The sequence below is a fragment of the Epinephelus lanceolatus genome, chromosome 24 (assembly GCF_041903045.1).
Source record: "Epinephelus lanceolatus isolate andai-2023 chromosome 24, ASM4190304v1, whole genome shotgun sequence".
Classification (NCBI taxonomy): domain Eukaryota; kingdom Metazoa; phylum Chordata; class Actinopteri; order Perciformes; family Serranidae; genus Epinephelus; species Epinephelus lanceolatus.
Window position 1 is genome coordinate 19278347 of NC_135757.1, and position 20866 is coordinate 19299212.

General features: G+C 40.2%; 1 protein-coding gene across 1 annotated transcript in view; it reads left to right on the forward strand.

Annotated features, from left to right (window-relative positions):
* Nucleotides 1-1840: 1840 nt before the first annotated feature.
* The window catches only part of LOC117249769 (uncharacterized), a 30751-nt gene continuing 11725 nt past the window's right edge, over nucleotides 1841-20866 (forward strand). Inside the window, exon 1 of the mRNA XM_033615478.2 lies at nucleotides 1841-2040. The gene's annotated coding sequence lies outside the window, so the exon portion shown is untranslated. The remainder of the gene's footprint in view (nucleotides 2041-20866) is intronic.

Below are 20866 nucleotides of genomic sequence, written 5' to 3' on the forward strand. Positions count from 1 at the left end.
AACCAGTCGCCGTTATAGTTTAATGGCGCCCAGTAGCATCAGGAGGAAATGAAGCGGTACACGAACGAAAGTTAAGGCTACAAAAGTCAGAGGAGGGTAGGTGGATGGGTCCAGCAAACACCAACTTTTACCCAGGAGAGCGATGTTTGCATCCAGTAAGATTATAAAGCCAATCCCTGTTCTTTCTTCCTAAACCCAACCATGTGTTTTTGTTGCCTTAATCCATCCACATGTGTGAGTTGTTGAAGGCAAAAAAAAACAACATCTGTCAATTCACAGTGTTTTACTGACATAGTGTTTACTTTGAAAGAGACTGTATGTAAACGGTACATTTCCTGTGAAAACAAATGTGTATTTTGAAAGAAGACAATGCATGTAACAGGCAGAACTTGACACGGCATCCCAGAGCATCAATAACCAATGCACCCATTGGCTATTTCATGCCATATGTGGACATGACCAAACATCTATATGTGACGAGGTTAGAGTGAGAATGTGTTGTCCAGGGGGGCAATTGCTGATACAATTGCTGCCCCACCCATTGGACTCTGAACTCTCACCTCTAGATATCTGAACGGAAATGGGGTCTAGTTCATAGTCTTGTTCATAGTAAATGTTTAGCTCCTTATAATCAATGTACTCCTTCAAATTTGAGCTGTAGATTTGTCTTCTTAAGAAAGGATAACCAGACTATTTGAAGAACACTATATCACTTTACACATTTATAGATACAAAACACATTAAAACAGGATTGTTGTGGAATGCAGAATGTTAATTTGTCTATACACATCAGTAATCAGTAACATTAACTGTAAAATAAGAATTCAAAGTCTATCACCATGCAATTCCTTAACCCTTATATTGACATAGATTTCAACTAGCGAAGTGTTTCGCAACTGGTGGGTCGCAGTCCATTCTGAATGAAGTGCAAGTGACTTGCAAATGTCTCAAGTATGCAAAAAACAGACTTTATTTTGAAGTACAATGAACTTCCAGCACAGAGCTTTTATTTTGAAGTGCCATTTTCTGCTGTTCGGTGAGGGAATAACGGACAGCTACTTGACAGAGACAGCGAACCAGCTTGATGACATGGCCAAACACAAGAATGACACTGAATACATCATTATATTCAATCACAGCTTTTGGTTTTGGTGTACCACCCCAATAAGTGTCCCCATCTTGCCACCCATGTGGAAACTTCTGGGGGTGCCATGAATTGTTTGGTGCTAATTTGTTAGCATGGTATCACACTAAGATGGTGAACATGGTAAACATTATACCTTCAAGTTAGCATGCTGACTTCAGCTTCTAAATCTTTGTCTTGGTTTAGATTATACTAGCAAAGGTATTTGTCTCAGTCTTGCCTTTTAAAAGCTCAAATAAAGGTAGAAAGAATGGTAGAAAAGTAGTTCTTTCATACTAAGTGTATCTGGGATAACTGTGGTCCATTCTCTCTGCCATGTTATCTTAAAAGCAGAAATGTAATCATCTACAAATCCATGGGAAAACTCTCCGGCGTAAGACACAATCGAAATCTCCAGAACAGCTTCTAAATGGGCCTTGTGGTTAGACAGTTTTATCAACTACTGTGAGTGCATACTGTCACAAAAACCTCTCCTCTCAGCTAAATCCTGACCTCAGCCAGCTAACCAAAGTGAGACCCTGCCCTCAAATCTTTCTGCATGCAAAGAATGCAGCGAGAGGTCCAAGTCAAACGAGAATCCTCCTCCTTGTTGCTCTATAGTCGTGCAGCTGATCAGACTCCCTCTTCTGCTTCAGTTTCTTTCCCTCTACAATAACTTTTAATGCAGCAAACATGCAGTTCCAGTAGTGGTTTCTCTTTCACACAGATCCTGTTATCCTCTTTTCTGTTTTCCTCCCTCCTTCTCATGCACAGATCCAGTGCTTGTCCTCTCTCAGCTCGTGCAGCTCCACCCACCTGCAGATAAAAGCCAAACCCTCACCAGAGCTGCTGTTCAGCGTCTGTCCCTCAAAGCTTTGTGATACTTCCACCCTGCAGCAGCAGCAGCACATATAAAGGTAAGTGATGCGTCACCACTGGCACAGCAGGATTTGATGATGTTTTGTTTGGCATGGCCGCCATGTTTAGGTTTTTTGGTGCATGGTTTGAGTTTGTAATGTGTTTGTCTTGCTTGGTTGTCTGATTGCAGTGGCTTGACTGAATCATTTCCCCTTTCTCTTGGGGAAAAAAAACTGACAAATCATGTCCTGTTTGAATTCTTGGAGCAGCACACGAGTAACTTTTGGGATGGCACGTGAGGAAAAGTTTCAAAGAAAATGTTTCATAAGACATCCTGCTTCACAAAGCTCACTGCTGTGAAGCCTGTGCTGACAGAAGTCTCTGCAGATAACGTCTGACAGTTTTCCAAATGCAAAGAACTTCCAAAAGAGACACCTGGGAAGAATAACTCAGGCTTAAGCTTGTTAAAATAAATGCACGGTGCAGCATCTTGACAGGATTTAGCACCACTTAATGGAATGTCTTGACATTTTGGAGATTTTAGTTGCATGTCTTTCAACACAGAGGGGAAAAGGGAGGCACTTTTTTATCTAATGTTTGAGGAAGAAAAGGATTCAGTGTTAAATTATTGTAGTTTAAACTGTCCCACATAAATAAGAGAATAGTCAGTTTTAGAAAGAGGCTCCAGTATGTTGCCTCTCAAAAATGAGTCAGAGATGGAAAGTTTTGGGGTTCAGGAAATCTTTTAGGCAACTTTTTTTCTTCCTATCTTCTACCTAAAACGTGCAGAACTGAGTGTTTTCCATCTTCAGTGTTCTTCTTTATAGCCTGAGTCAACTTCTCTGCATGCATACTGTACAGAAGCGTGTGCACCTGCCAGGAAACAGTTGGGAATCCCTGTTTCAATGTGGATTTATCACGATGTTAAACATGTCCACAGTGAAGCTATTATTTCTGTTTTCTGCTGAAAGTGGGTGGAAATGTATTCCAATCGCTGCCGTGCAAAAGTAGCTCACTGTAAAATAAAAGCAGACATGTTTTGGTGTGAGCAGACGAAAATGTGCTTCTAGCTAATGAGCCTCACCGGCCGGTCTGATGAGCTGAGGTGATAAGCACCTTAATAAAAACTTAAGATACCACAAAGGTCAGTGTTTATGGGACTGAGAGAAACCTTGTTAGATTTCTTGCAGCTGTTTCTAACTCTCTTTAAATTGAATTTAAAGTGATCATGTTTTTCCTTTCTCAGAGAGAAAACTCTTAATTAGGGGAAAATGTGGTTAGCTCGCGTAGTTGAGGTTAAATAATTATTTCGTAATTAAGTTGCTGATGGATTTTGATTACCGTAACACTCGTAGTGTAATCCCTGGTGTTCTGAAAGGACTGTTGGCATCAGCAAAATGTGGGAGCAGCACCGTGGAAACACACAAAAACACCGTGCAGCAGATGTGCAGAGGTCATGAAAGCTGAAATCAAGGAAAGCTTTGAGATTTGGGGCAGAAAGCATTTGGTGAATGCCTGATTGCTATGGGACGAGGTTATGGGTTGTTTATCTGCAGTGCCCAGACCAACCAAGATGCATGCATTTTTTAAGGGGTGTTTGTTATATTGTTCTAGGACTACATGTTTTTTCCACATTAGGAAGAGGAAAATTGATTCCCCACTTCGACAAACAATCCGTTTATATTTAGGGGATCTTTAGGTTATGATCTAGTTTTAGGAAACTGAATATTGTTTATTGTTCATTTACATTCAACTTCAAACATCAGGTTGAAGAAACCTAGAGATTTCAAATCCTCAAAGCCGCTTTTGTGTGCGTGTCCAAAGGCTTGAGGGGAGCTGGATCCTCTCCTGTGAACTCTGAGGTTTGGCCGCACATAGGCTTCACCACTCCAAAATGTTATGTAGGTTCCTTCAAAACAATCAGCTTGTCAGGAATTGACTGGTTTTGGGGGAAAAAAAGTATGTTAGGAAAAGCATATTGATGTTATGAACCCTTCAGTTCAAGGCAAAAAGCAGAGATGTTTCAAAATGTTTCATTTTTTGCGCTCCAGCTTTTGTACAGATTAAACTAACAAACAGAACATGTTAATAAGTGAGCTTTGGAGGTGTTGGATGGTGGATTTTGTTACTTTTCAGCCCAGTCTGAAATGGGCATGAAGTCATAACAATGCATTATGTGGTGGTGGGCGCAAAATGGATTAAAATGACATGCTAGCAACACGCTAACAAAGCCCATGCAAAGTCACTGAGGACCTTTGTTGTGGATTGAGTGTAAATAGCAAATTCAATAGAAAGAATCTCAATAAAACATTTATATAGCATGATAGCTATGGCACTAATACTATAGTGCACCACTCTCTCACACTTCTAATCCAGAAAGTGAGAACATAAGCATAACAATAGAAACTCACTACAACTGAACTCCCATGGCTAGCAGCAGCTCCTTCCCTCCTGCCTGTCCCACAGCAACTGCATGGATAAGAGATGTGGAGAGCCATGCACTGTGATTAATCTGTGCAGCATGCATTGGAATGATATTCCAATATATATCTCTCTTTTTCACTGATGGTCTGAATAAGTCGCTAAATTTGTCGCTAGCCGCTTTTTAGAAATAAATCTAGCTAAAAAGTAGACAAGTTGGCAACACTGCTTTCAAACAGGACACTGCTGTTTGTGTCCCATGTAAAACTTTACTTTTCCTAATTACTTCAAGTAAATAGTTACTTTATGTAACTAGGCAAAATACTTCATGTTGGCACTTTATCCTCCTGAGACCCGAACTTTTGTTTGGTATGCATTTTTAATTTCTCCTAGGATTTAGGATCAGTAGGATCTGATAAGTATAAAAAAATAAATTTTGTCAACAATAATAAAGTCTGAATGTCTTCAAATGAGTACTTCTTAATTAACAGTGTTTTAGTTTGTTGATGTTGCTAAAATTGGTCAAATTTGTTTCCATATCAAACTACAAACATTATTAATCATAAATAAACAAGTTTCAACCATACAATGTGATCCGATTTTGGACCTTGTCCACTTTTGTGTCGGGATCCGCTGCAGACTGACTTGGCAAAGATGGCTGCCATCTTATTTTTACATGGATTAGTGTATTGTGCTCATACGACCACTAGATGGCACTAAAAAGTGTCCATGAATGAGGACAACAGGCCTAAGTTAAGTAGAATGAAGTGTAAGTTCAAGTAAACCCAAAATGTGATGTCCTTACATGAGGACATAGGGTCTCAGGAGAGAGACCCTACATACGTTTACATCACTTATGTGCCGCAGGTAGTTATTTAAGATTATTTTTGGGCATTTTTTAGCCTTTATTAACAGGATAGCTGTAGACAGACATAAAAGATGACATGACAAAGAGTGAGCCCAGGTCGCTTCAAGAGTCGTCCCCTGCCCCTCCACTTGCAGATAGTTATTTTAAGTGATACCTAACACCACCTAACACATTTTGTGCCCCCCACCATGTAATGCATTGTTAAGAAGTCACTTCCATTCAGTGTATTACCGTGAGACAAGGGTTGTCAAGATACCCCGAAAAATAGTCAATACTCGATACCATTTTTGATAGCACAGGAGGATGAACGACAAAAAAATAAGAGGCATGAAATATATTTTTAATGGAGATAAGAATAACATTAGTCACAACAATATTCTTAAGTTGCAACAGGTAGTGTAAAAAAAAAAAAACAAGCTTACTCACAAGCTTACTGTAAGATATTAATGACAACTAAATTTTAAGGTTGTTGAAGGAAGTGGGACTATTATATTAATGGCTAATATATTATTAGCCTAGCTACTAGCCTAACAATAGCATAACAGATGGCTAATTTGGCTGTCAGCTCAGCTAATAATAAAACAGCTAACGTTATGTGTTCCGCCAGCTAGATTAACGTTAACATTTATGATAAATACTTCAATGCTGTTGAAATAGAAGCTTTATTAATGTCTCAAAATTCTTCATAAAGGCCGCAGTGTTGGTCCTTAAGATGCTTCACCAAGTTTGTTGTGCTACTCGACTTCGTTGCCACCTCTTTGTAGCATTGTTTGCACACAGGCTTATCAACATCCTTAGCCTTTCCCTGGTTGTTTGCCTCGTATGCAAACAGCACTTTTGCTTTTTTCATTTTCGATAAAACTGGTCACAAAAGCCCTGCAGCAGCGGCACTTGCCATGTTAAGTTATGCTGGCGACACAGGCCAGCTGACAGTGTTGTCCATGACAGCTAGCGAATACAGCTGGTGATGAGGGGAGGGGACTATGCCTGCCTGACTGCAGCGGTGTGTGTGTGTCAGTGAGAAGGCGAAGAAGGCCCTGTTGGTATCGGTACTATCCCAAAATAAGTGTCATACCCAATACTACAATGATTAGTATCTGAGAATCAGTTTTTTGACAACTCTATGTGAAACAGTGTTGTACCTTTGGAATGAGCAAGGCTAGCTGTTTCCCCCTGTTGCCAGTCTTTATGCTAAGCTAAGCTAACGGTGCCCTGGCTGTAGCTTCATATTTAGTGCACAGATATAAGACGGGTATCAATCTTCTTATCTAACTCTCAGCAAGAAAGTGAGAACACTTAAAATGTTGCATTAAGTCCCTTTGTTTGAGAGTATTGAATGTCTTTTATAAAGTTTGTTTCTTGTTGTTGAGACACTGAAACCTTGAGCAGATGCTGCAGAAGCACTGACGTTAGCAGAGGGAATTTGTGTTGAAGCTGCACGATTGAATCCCCAGACTGCACAGGAAAACCTGTGCTTCTGTCAGCAGGCTGTGGCTTTATATATTTGTCACTCTGCTAATGTGTCTTGACGGTGTTTTCTCTCTTAGTCTCGCACTCAGACTCCCTCACAGTTCTCACCTACTGAACAGGAAGTGTTTATGCAGCTCAGGGGGAATGTGTCTCTTGATCCTGCAGCTGCAGCTTCTGTGACTTGAGGCCATGTGTCCAAACACTCTCCTGCTACCGTGCAGAACACTGCGGCCTTAGAAATGTCTCAAAATATGAACTATAAATCACTTTCAGACTCTGCAGTTGGGCCAGTTTTGCATTATTTATCATTTACATGTCTCTGTCAGTGATTAATCTCTCACATTAGCTGCCATCCATGTGGTAGTTTACTTTGAAAACATCACTCTGGAATTACAGCTTTAAATTTTGTAGATTTACTGCAAAGTATCTCTTATCTAAACTCCTAAGGAGACAGAGTCGTAGTTCTTATTATCCCTCGTAAATACTGCACTGCAGAAACATCTGGACAGTAGGGAAAGGGAGGATCATATTTTTTCTCTGAGTGGCATATTTAACGGTGTGACTGTATAATGCATTAAGCTTCCCGGGACAGTCGTCATATCCCATTACTGTCACTGGACAGACGATGCATGCATGTTGCAGCAAGCCTTAAATGATCCCGGGCCATTTTATGATCTCAATAAATTGATATGTGTGTAAGAAAGTAGAGAGTTTGCAAGAACAGACCCGCTAAAAGGCTCATGACTGATCACTTGTGGAAGTGTGTGCATTACATAGAGATCTAGTTAGCAAATGCTCCGGGGAAATCATCATCAAAGTGTCGGTAATAAACTCTAAGAAACCCTCTTTTAAAGCCAGAAATAATCACCACGTCCTTTTTAAATATTGGCCTGCTCTCACCCTCCAAAGTTACGACTCCGCTGGAAGGTTTCATTTGCCCACTCGTACTTTATTTTTCATGTCCTGTGTGTTTGAATTGCAAAAGCATTAATCTTTATGTTGGAAATTTTACAAGGTATTTGTGGTCAATTTGTGACACAGCTTTTTTGGCATTTTCATGTCTTTGTTCATTGGCAGTGGTGGAGGAAGTCTTGAGATCCTTTCTATAAGCAGAAGTGCCAAGAGTACAGAAGAAATAGCAGCAAAATATAATAACAGCATAATAATAATAATAACAATAATAATGCATATTCTTTATTGCACCTTTCAAAGCACTAAATATCAGGTATAAAACCATCATTATAAAATCATCATCAGTGCAAGTCTCAATATGTGTCTCCGTTAAATTAGACCTGATATGCCAGCTTGAAAAGGTGTTTTTTCAGAAGGGATGTGAAAGTATTAAGGGAGTCAATATTGCGAATGTCATGGGGGAGAGAGTTCCAGAGGCAGGGAGCAGAATGGCTGAAGGCTCCAGGAGAAGCTCTCAGTCTGCAGAAAAATGGCCCCAGTGACTGATGCATTATCATATATGACATTAGAGTGTTGCATCAATGTGTAAGCAGCATTTTACTGTTGCAGCGGTCAAGGTTAAGAATAACTATTTTATATAAATAAGGTAAAATAGTCCAGTTGTTTCCAGGGTAAAGGTTTGGGTCTGCTTACAATTACCGTGTACAAATTACATGACAGTTTTTGTAATTAATACTTTTGGATTACTTTAGAATGAGACATTGAAAATATTGCACCTCGTAGCAGGCTTATCAAGTGTAAATGCAGGTTGCCTCCCCCTGGTGGAGGATATCAGGAAATATATTGGCAGAAATTAAATATAATATTAATAATTATGTTTTCATCAGTTTATAATCACCTGATAATAAGAATTTCTGTCTTTTTGTTACCTTGGAATTAGTCACTTATATCTACATACTGAGCGGGTCCTCTTCCACAGAGACCACCATGTTGTTTCTACAGTAGCCCAGAATAGACAAACCAAGCACTGGCTCTAGATAGGGGCATTTGACTTTTAAAATTTTTAAGTTTTTGTTTCTGCCACTGTAGCTCATTGGCACTCGGGGGAAGTTTTGGTTGGTTGGTTGCAATCTGCAACCTCACCACTAGATGCCACTAAATCCTACAGACTGGACCTCTAAAGATGTAATCAAAAATGTAATCAAGTAATCCTTCACAGTGTAACTAATTGTAATCTAATTACACATTTTTTAAACCTAATCTGGGCTGATTGTAGTTATTTATTTGTAATGACATTCCATACTTCTGACTACATGTAATCCGTTACTACACAATGCTGGTCACAAGTTAAATCTGAGAGGTTGTGAGATACTTAATGGGGCAGAGAAGAAAAAAAAAACTTCAATTCATATTCAATATCTGGACTTTACTTTTTTGTGAAATATTGGATAATATGACACATTTTGGGGCCTAAAACAATAGATTTCATAAAACCATCTGAGAAGCAAAGACAGGGAATGTCTTTTTGGTGGAACTACTGACAATTTCATTAAATGTAACAAGTCACTGTCTTTTGTAAGGGATCTCAAGCTCAAAAGATTGGGAATAACAAGTTTAATTTTCAAAGGGACAGCTCACCCCAAATCGGAAATATTTATTTTACCTCTTACCTGTACTGGTATTTATCAGTCTAGATTGTTTTGGTTTGAGTTGCCTAGTCAGAACGTTTACATGACATTAGAGAAAATTGACTGATGGTGTTAGTAACTAAAACCTGACTTTTAAAATACATGTAAACATGTTAGTTGGACTAACACATCCAGATAATGCGATTGGGAGTCTAATTAGTCCTGCATGTATACTGTCAGAAAGACCCAAACTGGCTGAGGCGCTCTGAGCATGCTCCACAGTTACTGCCCTGGGCTTTGACCCTGAAGTCGAAAGCATTTAATGCGTAACAGAAGCAGAAGGTGATAATAACATGGTGAAATCTACATCCAGAGCGGTGCATTTTGGACGGACAAAATGTACAGAACTGCAGAGTTCTGCAAAGTACCATAATACCAGTTTGCTGCTAGCTAACTGTAGCTAAGTCGTTTGTTAAATTGATTGATCTGTAAGGTAATAGGTCAACCAGAAAAAGGTCCAATACTACTAAGCTGAAAGCGGAGTCAGACATCCTTCAATCAATAAATTGATTCCCCTCCCGTGCTTGTATACTGGGGCAAGGACAGTAGTCTAATTAGCCTAGTCGAGCTATAACCACTGCTCAACTTAACTGTGCATGTAAATGTACTGAATGTTGGAGATATTAGCCATAGAGATGTCTGCCTTCGTTCCAATATAATGGAACTAGATGGCACTCAGCTTGTGGTGCTCAAAGCGCCAAAAAATACATTTCAAAAACTCAACAGCAATGTCTCTTTCCAGAAATCATGACCTGGTTACTCAAGATAATCCACAGACCTTGCTGTGAGCAGTTTCATGTCAGAACTATTTTCTTTCTACTGAACTACATCTGCTTTGGGCATCTAAAGCTGAGTGCTATCTAGTTCGTCTATGTTAGAGAGAAGGCAGACATCGCTATGGCCGATATCTCCAACACTCTGCAACTGACACCAAAACAATCTAGATGGATAAATAGCACTACAGGTAAGAGGGAAAGATGAAATATGGGATAATAATGTAATAATATGTCAAATATATTTGTGATTTTGGGGTGAACTATCCCTTTGACAGCCTCTTGTATTTTATAAGTTTATATGTTTTTAATGTAAAATCTGTATAAGCTCTAGTGGAGTAAAAAGTGCAGTATTTCCACTCAAATGTAGAAATAAAAGTATAAAATGGCATTAAATAGACAAAGTGAAGTACAGGTACCTCAGAATTGAACTTATGTGCAGTAGCTGAGTGAATGTACGCCGTTACTTTCCCCTGCTGTTCATTGGAAAGGGGCAGAAACAGAAGAAAAGAGACAACACATGGCCTCTCGCACAGCGTGGGCTGTTCTTTTCTGATTTACACAGTACATAAAATATACAGTCAGGTCCATAATTATTTGGACAATGATACAGTTGTCATCATTTTGGCTCTGTACACCACCACAATGGGTTTTAAATGAAACAATGAATACCTGCTTAAAGTGCAGACTCTCAGCTTTCATTTAAGGCTTTTTTCAAAAATGTAGTATGAACCGTGTAGGAATGACAACCATTTCTTCACACAGTCCCCCAACTTTAAGGGCTCATAAGTATTTGGACAAACTAACATAATCATCAATTAAACAGTCAGTTTTAATACTTGGTTGCAAATCCTTTACAGTCAATGACTGCCTGAAGTGTTGGACACATAGGCATCATCAGATGCTGGGTTTCTTCCCTGGTGATGCTCTGCAGCCGTCTGCACTTCCTGCTTGTGTTTTGGGTGTTTTGCCCTCAGTTTTGGCTTCAGCAAGAGAAACGCATGCTCAATTGGATTCAGGTCAGATGATATGACTTGGCCATTGCAGAGCATTCCACTTCTTTGCCTTAAAAATGTCTTTGGTTGCTTTTGCAATATGCTTCAGGTCAATGTCCATCTGCACTGTGAAGCATCGTCCAATGAGTTTTGAAGCATTTAGTTGAATCTGAGTAGATAATGGTGCCCCAAACACTTCAGCTTTCATCCTACTGCTCTTGTAAGCAAGACAAGACTTCACTAGAATAAATACAGAGGGTTTATCACAAGATGCAAACCATTGATTAGCCTTAAAAATGGAAGGCCAGATTAGAGTTTGTCAAAAATCATCTAAAAAGCCTGTACAGTTGTGGAACAACATACTATGGACAGATAAAACAAAGATCAACTACCAGAATGATGGGAAGACAAGAGAAGGAAGAAGGGAAGGAACTGCTCATGATCCAAAGCACACCACCTCATCAGTGAAGCATGGTGGAGGTACTGTTATGTCATGGCCATGTATGGCTGCCAGTGGAACTGGTTCTCTTGTATTTATTGATGATGTGACTGCTGACAAGAGCAGCAGGATGAAAGCTGAAGTGTTTGGGGCTACATTACCTGCTCAGATTCAACCAAATGCTTCAAAACTCATTGGATGATGCTTCACAGTGCAGATGGACATTGACCTGAAGCATATTGCAAAAGCGACCAAAGACATTTTTAAGGCAAAGAAGTGGAATGTTCTGCAATGGCCAAGTCATATCATCTGACCTGAATCCAATTGAGCATGCGTTTCTCTTGCTGAAGCCAAAACTGAGGGCAAAACACCCAAAACACAAGCAGGAAGTGCAGACGGCTGCAGTAAAGGGCTGGCAGAGCATCACCAGGGAAGAAACCCAGCATCTGATGATGCCTATGTGTCCAACACTTCAGGCAGTCATTGACTGTAAAGGATTTGCAACCAAGTATTAAAACTGACTGTTTAATTGATGATTATGTTAGTTTGTCCAAATACTTATGAGCCCTTAAAGTCGGGGGACTGTGTGAAGAAATGGTTGTAATTCCTACATGGTTCATACTACATTTTTGAATAAAAGCCTTAAATGAAAGCTGAGAGTCTGCACTTTAAGCAGGTATTCATTGTTTCATTTAAAACCCATTGTGGTGGTGTACAGAGCCAAAATGATGACAACTGTATCATTGTCCAAATAATTATGGACCTGACTGTATTTATGCAGCTGCAAACTGCAGAATTCCCCACTGGAGTCTGTGGTTTAAGCATAGTATAAGTGATCAGATCTGATTATTGGCCAAATGTTGTTATTGCCTATAAAAATAATCATTCACTAGTGGAGTGTCCCTTTGAGAGCCAGTGCAAATATGAGAGAGAGCAAGAAAAAAAAGTGGCGAAACCGCACGAGGTTCAGGCAAAAAAACTTGGATTTAGTTTTGAAAAGTCTGAAAAGTCTCACAAGTGTTTCCTTCCTGCTGTGTGAGATAGTGAAACATGTTGTGTAAAATAAGATGTCTACAGATTCAGAAATGCATTCTTCCCATCCTTGTTCCCCAGTGATTTTTTTTCTCTCTGAACATATGAGCAACTTCTGTAAAAGTATGTAAAAACCTGAAGTGCTTCTGAGTTCTGAAGTGCTATTAAATGCCGTCCACTGACACCAGATACTCTGTTTTGACAGAACTCAAAGCTAATAGGAAAATAATTCTCCTCCCGCTCCGATTTTTGCCTGAAATGAAAATTGTGGCTAGACACTGGGTGACTTGTGGTTCCCAGAGCTGTAGGAGAGGGAAAATCTGTCAGTGAGGTGGGTGAAGAGGTCGGACGGAGTGTCTGTGTATGTGTGTGAGTGTTAGGAAGGTGGAGGTGCAATTATGTGCATGTACGTACATGTATGTCAAAGGTTAGAGGAGCAGTGAGCAAACACTGCGGTTGCCAATTTGAAACTCATCCAGGGGCTACTTCCTCTCGTGGTTATTTGGAACATCAGTTTGAAATTTGTTCCCACCTTAAAATGAGGCTTTTCAATCCGCACAAAGGTCACCTGACCTCTCGTCTGCCTTGTTTGAGGCTGTAGACGTCTCCGAAAGGCGACTCCGGCCTTCGCCCTGCAAAGAGATCGAGTAGGTGTGAAGGAATGCTGTAAAAGAGCGAAATAGATTGGAGAGGAACTAGAGCAGACGAAGAAAACCCAGTGATATTCCCTTCCCATCGAGACAGGGGAAACAAAAATGTTTCTTGATGATTGAGGCCGGGATAAATCACCTGCTCGGAGACAGAGAGGGCAGTGAATGCAGAAAAGAAAAACAGCTTGAGGTCCAGAATATTCTCAGAATATGACTTGTGGTTTGTGAGAATAACGTAGTGAGAGACTGTTGCACATGGAAAATGGCAGGCGTGATGCACAAAAACTGAAGTCCAGTATTAATTACACTCAAAACAAAAATATATCTGATTGAGAAGAGTTGACGTAAGCCAGCAAACAGGCTTTGTCCAAATAATTTGGCCTTTATCTTGTGCTGGAAGCAGACTTAGTCCTCCACCCAGTCTGTGGAAAACATCAGTAAACAGGACAGACTGATACAAGTATTGATGGGTTGGAAATCAGAATCAAAAATAGAGTTTGGCGCCCTCTGTTGAACCATCAGCCTCACTGCTGGCCTTGTGTCAAATCAATAAGCTAAGGGACAGGCAAGATGGACAATAAGTAATTCATTTCACCCTATGAAACAAACACTCCCAGGACTCTGTGATTGAAAAATAAAATAAAATAAATCACACTTTGTGAATGTATTAGGTATGATAAGTAAAACAAAATTAATGAAGAAAAGAACAAGCATCAACTCAAACTGGGTCAAGTATCTTGACAAGCTATTCTTTGACAATATGCCAGCTACTTTGCATGATTTAAATTAAATTTCATTTGCAACATTCAATATGTCCTTGCATGCCTGCATGGTAGAAGTTTCAATCAGTTTTAAATTTACGACTCATTGGCCACATTATTAGGTACACCTTGCTAGTACCAGGTCTGACCCCTTTTGCCTTCAGGAGTGCCTTAATTCTTGGTGGCATAGATTCAACAAGGTGCTGGAAACATTCCTCAGAGATTTTGGTCCATATTGACATGATAGCATCACACAGTTGCTGCAGATTTGTCCACCGCACATCCATGATGTGAATCCCCCGTTCCAACACATCCCAAAGGTGCTCTATTGGATTGAGATCTGGTGACTGCGGAGGCCACTGGAGTACAGTGAACTCATTGTCATGTTCAAGAAACCAGTTTGAGATGATTTGAGCTTTGTGACATGATGCGTTATCCTGCTGCAAGTAGCCATCAGAAGATGGGTACACTGTGGTCATAAAGGGATGGACACGGTCAGCAACAATACTCAGGTAGGCTGTGGTGTTTAAACCATGCTCAGTTGGTACTAAGGGGCCCAAAGTGTGCCAAGAAAATATCCCCCACACTATTACACCACCAGCAGCAGCAGCCTGAACCGTTGATACAAGGCAGGATGGATCCATGCTTTCATGTTGTTTACACCAAATTCTGACCCTACCATCTGACTGTAGCAGCAGAAATCCAGACTTATCAGACCAGGCAACGTGTTTCCAATCTTCTATTGTCCAGTTTTGGTGAGCCTGTGTGTACTGTAGCCTCAGTTTCCTGTTGTTAGCTGACAGGAGTGGCACCTGGTGTGGTCTTCTGCTGCTGTAGCCCATCTGCTTCAAGGTTCAACATGTTGTTGGTTCAGAGATGGTCTTCTGCAGACCTTGGTTGTAACCAGTGGTTATTTGAGTTACTGTTGCCTTTCTATCATCTTGAACCAGTCTGGCCATTCTCCTCTGACCTCTGGCATCAACAAGACATTTTCACCCGGAGAACTGCAGCTCACTGGATATTTTCTCTTTCGGACCATCCTCTGTAAACCCTAGAGATGGTTGTGTGTGAACATCCTAGTAGATCAGTAGTTTCTGAAATACTCAGACCAGCCCGTCTGGCACCAACAACCATGCCACGTTCAAAGTCACTTAAATCACCTTTCTTCCCCATTCTGATGCTCGGTTTGAACTTCAGCAGGTCTTACAGAAGCATTGAGATGCTGCTAAGTTTTTATTGTAACAGTGTTTCCTTTGGTTTTCTTTCACATGTGATGATTGGACCAGACTTTAAACAGTATTAGTAGTTATTTCTAATAAATACGTATTATTCACCATATGGTGACTTTGTGCATCATATATGTTTGGTCATATCATATCCTTTCTGCATTCGAACATGTGAGATTCAGCCCTTTCACTAAAATATGCATCACACTTTAACCAGATCAAGCAAAGAACCCAGAAAGGGACCATTCATGGGGTTAGGTCAGGGGTCGGCAACCTTTACTATCAAAAGAGGCATTTTTGGCCCAAAAAGAAAAAAAGAAATCTGATCTGGAGCTACAAAACATATTTGGGCCCCATAATAAATGTAACAGCCTTTTAATCTACTAATAGATCTAAATGAGCATTCATTAATATGTTTTAGCACAAGGTGGCTCATCTGCTGTTGGCTTTAACTTTGCAGCATTGCTGATGAAAGCAAACAAATTTGTCCACGCACTGTTAAATTCTATTTTTATCACTTATTTTCTTATTTCTCTCTAATTCTAATTCTTATTTTTATCTCAATTTTTTCACTCTGTTGTCAATTACACACAGGCACGAAATACACACACATGCACAAAGAGGACATATGCATGCATTAAATGCAGAGATGTCAGAGCGAGGGGGCTGCTATTGGAAAGGCTCCCTGAGCAGTTTGGGGTTCAGTGCCTTGCTCAGGTGCACCTCAGCAATGCCTAGGCAGTGAACTGGCACCTCTCCAGCCACCAGTCCACACTCCATACTTGGACCACACAGGGACCTGAGCTGGCAACCCTCCAGTTCCCAAGCCAAGTCCCTGTGGACTGAGCCATCGCCGCCCCAAAAATCTGGGTTGTGGGTAAAAACAAGGAGAAGTTGTCACGGCACATTGTAATTCATCCAATTCAACACAACGCTTTAATGCTTATGATTCAAATAAGATTCAAAATGTTGATCAAAACAGGAATTATCGGACTCTGACTCCATCAACATCTCCACGGCTTGTGCAACCATACACTTTTCCATCTGCGCCAGCATTTTCTTGCGGTTTGCAAGTGGCTATATTTCTGTAAAGAAAATCTTCTTCCAGTTCCCAGCAGATCTTCGTCTTTGTTTGTTTTTGGACATGGCAATGCTGTTCTATTTCACTAGATGTGTAACACGGCCCCCTATCTTATAACAGTGAAAACACGGATTGCCGGAATATTTCGTCAATGCTTAACTAATACAATATACAGATTGGTTCAGTGCCATGTAAAGTGGCAACACACTACAATGAGGGGGACCCCCAAACCAAATCCTGCTCAGGGCCTCAAAAAGTCTGGGGCTGGCCCTGCATAAAAATTGTATTTTTTATAAAAGTGATTACATGAGCTGTAGAAAGATGCATATAAAGTAACCAGAAAGATATTTAATGTATTATCATATGATTCAAAGAATGCAGCATTTTTGCAAGAAAAAATGTATCAACGTTGCCAATTAGTTTTCGGCTGATGGATTTATCTCTTGTGACACTTGCCTGCAGAAGCTGCAGTGTGAGCACAGATGGTCACAGCCCAAGAGAATCACAGCAGAGGTGTTTTTCCTATAAAGGTTAGGTAATAACTGCAACAACTCACACATGCATGCAAAATGGTCACGCGCACACACACAGGTGCATTCCCCAGATGTTGTCTTGGCGCTGATGCTACTTCTGTCAGCTGATCGTTGCATTCCTTTGTGTTTGTGTGTGTGTGTATAAACGTTTTCACACTGCACTGGCTGAATAGTTGCATGTATTTTGCATTATTTTGTCTTCACTTAGGTACGATGACAGTTTTTTTTTTTTAGCCACCCACCCTCATTGGAAAAGAAAGACCCTCTGCAATCAGTTTAAAACACAAAAGCCAGGCCTGACCACAAGCAATTAAGACTGGCACCCGTATCTGTAAGCAATGACATGCCTCTGTTCCTCATCGTTTGTTTATCAAGCGGTAGAGTCCCCCATCTGGAATCGGTCAGGAGAGGAACACAGAGGAGAAATGGAAATTTGATTATTTTCAAAGCCAAGCTGGAGGTGATAAAAGACTTGTGGCTCATCACCAAGCGGGGCCGGCTGTGGTTGTAAGTGTTGGCAAAGATGTTCAGAGGAACCAGCAGCATCCATCCTGAGGCAGGCAATCTTTGTTGCATGGGATTGTCATCAAGCAAGGGGTGAGGAGGTGTCCGAGGAGTTTTCATCAGAGTTCATGCACAGGATGAATGATTGAAAAGAATAAGCAAGAAGGTTGTTTGAAAAATGAATCCTGTTTGGTCTTTGTTGCTGAGATTTTAGGATGTCGAGTCGAGGAGATATTTATTGTCGAACCATCCAAATACACACACACGGATGAAATATCGTTCTGTCAGTCACATGTTGCAACAATAAGACAAAGCAGGGAAACAGTACAAAGTAACAGAGAATGTGCAAATATGCAAAGTTAGAACTCAGTGAAGAGCAATGCATTTTCTGACAGCCAATAATGCAAAAACAAAATATATTTTTATCAGTTAAACCCCAACTGTAATATTTGCCATTGTAGTTCATGTTATATAAGTAATTTCCACACCTAGGCGAGACACCTGCCAAGCTGCAGATCAAGATCTACAACCAACAAAACCAGTTGTCTTTTAGTAAGTTATTACTATGTTTCCAGCAGCTTTTAAGGCACCAAACATAGGTGTTTAAAAGTGACTTTTCTGTGTTTTTCTAGCAGCTTTTCAGCTACTAACATGGGTGTTTTGTAGCAACTCATCTGTGTTTTTCTAGCTGTTTTTTTAGGGCAACAAACATTGGTGTTTTATAGCGACTTTTCTGTGTTTTTCTAGCAGCTTTTTAGGCACCAATCATAGGTGTTTTGTGGCAACTTAGCGTTTTTTTTTCAGTGGCTTTTTAGGCAACAAACATGGCGTTTAAAAGCAAATCATCAGGGTTTTTCAGCAGCTTCTTAGGCACCAAACAGAGGTGTTTTGTGGTGACTCATCTGGGGTTTTTTAAGTGACTTATAAGGCACCAAATGTTTGTGTTTTGTAGCAACTCTTCTGTGTTTGTTTCTTAACCTAACCACATCATTGTTGAAACATAAAGTCTTATGTCATATCTGAAACATAATAACACTCAAATGTAATGTACCCTGGGTTTGCAGAAATGTACAATGCCAAAAAGAATTCTGGCAATTAGGTTATATTGACTCATTTATAATAAGGCATTGCATATAGAAGTTCTTTAATATGTAATGAAGTTGACTAAGTATCTTGTGTCTCAGAAATCATTTGTTGAAAGGTTTAGAACCTTTTACAGCTAGATAAAAATCTCAGAAGGAAGTGATGGCACCTGGCTAATAAAATACCCAACTTGTAGGGGGTTTAACAATTGAGGTACAAAGTGTAAATCAGAGAACTTTAGATGTGCTAGTAGGCAGATTTTGTCCCCATTTGACAGAGCCAGCATAGCTGTTTCCCCTGTGTCCGATCTTTGTGCAAAGTTAAATTAAGCCGCTGCTGATGCTAGCCTCATTTTTACTGTACAGACATGATGGTGGTATCAAACTTCTCATCTAACTCTTGGCAAGAAAGTGAATAGGTGTATGTCACAAAATACTGAGTGCTGAGAAACACAGATGATGTTGTCAGCTGTAGTAAGTACTTAGGAAGTTCAGTAGCTAAAAATAGAAAAAGATGCTCACACCGTCAAAAACTGACCCAAATCAGATGTTTTTGTTTTAAACCATGAAAAGCACACAGCTTCTGATATTTTCACAGTTGTTTGGGTCACATTTTTAGACAACAAATCTGAAAGAGAGAGCAGCTTTTGTCAGATGAATCACACAGATCTGAAAGTTCAGGTCATTGTTAGAAACTTGGAGTACACATTCCCCCCCGTCTCTGATCAGTCTCCAACACCAGATGAATGCATGAACTTCAGATGTGGTCCCTTGATGATATCCCAGACTAAACTCCCAGTTTCCCAATTCCGCAAAGAGTTATTATGTTAAAAACATCAACTGGACTGTGAGAGATCATGGAATTTTCATCTCCACATGGGCTTTTGCTTTAAATAGCTCACCAAATCTTGCCCCATCACTGCACGCTTGCTAATCAATAAGTTATAATAGAAAACGTATGCTTGTGCTGGAAAGAGCACTGGAAATTACCTGTTAAATTTGCTAAATGAGGAGGAGGAGGAGCCCGTGGATGGAAATAAACCAGAGCCAGACAATTTCGGAAAAGACTTTATATGTTGTGTTGTGGTACTCAAAGCTAAACATACTGAGAGTGTAATGTCCTTATAATGCAATCATAATTCTGTAGTCTAGACACGATCACTCTAATTGCTTTCCTATTATTCTGTCTGGAAACCCAAAGATGACTGATGATATGGACCTCAAAGTCTCCATCGTTGAGTAATTGTTAGCTTGAGTGCTATGAAGTAAATAGTGTTCTGACCCGGCTCACAAGGGGAAGAGGAGACAACATATAAAACCAGATGGAATTGGTTAAATTGTTACTCTATTTGTAAGAAACTTTGATTACAAACACATACAAAGAGGTCAACTGCAGAGGAAAAAGGGGCCTGTGGATGCTATTCAGATCAAATATATAAAACCAAAAGAGGAATATCAAAAATAAAAAACACTATTAGCTTGATTTTGAGGAAACTAAAATGGAACGAACCTGCTGAAAACCAAAAACAGTTGAAACAACACCCATGGCCCTTTTGGTTCTGGCGACACACAACAGGGAACTACACGGGGGCAATGGAAACCCCAGCCATCACTACTGACAGGCTGGTAAAATATATGTAACTGCTCACCTGAATTGCATCTCCTAAAGTAGAGAGCTGGACTGGGTGCTGCTCCAATAAGGCTCAGATACTCAACAAGGAGGTGGGGTGGGCAGTGCCAAGCTGGAATCAATGTTATACAAGGGACTTGGCCAACCTGGTCTCCCGGTGGGTCGGTGTATGGGTCCAACAACCACTGACTTTTACCCAGGATGCCTGTGTTCGCTTCCCGTGAGTTTGTAAAGCCAAAGCCCTTGTTCTTTTTTCCTGAACCTAATCGTGTGTGTGTGTGTGTGTGTGTGTGTGTGTGTGTGTGTTGGCAAAACGCAACCATGTGCATCTATTGTCAAAAGGAGAAAAAACATTCATTTGCAATGTTGGGTATATTTTGAAAGAGACTGTATGCAAACTGTACATTTCTTGTGAAAACTGACAATGCACGTAACAGGCTGAACTTGACACGGCACCCCAGAACATCAACAAATGCACCCAGGGTACCTTGCATGTCGTATCTTGCCGTGGAAAATCCATGACCAAACGTCGATGTGTAACGACGTCTGAGTGAGAGTGTGTTGATTGGGCATATGGGAAAAGACATTAAAGCTGTAGTTAGTAACTTTCATAACAGTAGTTTTTTTTTTAATGTGCTAAATCTGTCACTAAATCCTGACAGTAGTACATGCTTTCTTATAGTGTTTCTAATAGCATTTGCTAGAATTTACCACGCTGTCTCTAATGCAGCTGTCAGTCATGTCAATCCCTGCTCCTGAACTTTGATCAAACTGTCAAACTAGGCAGCGCTGATCAAATATGAATCAAGATTCTGTTATT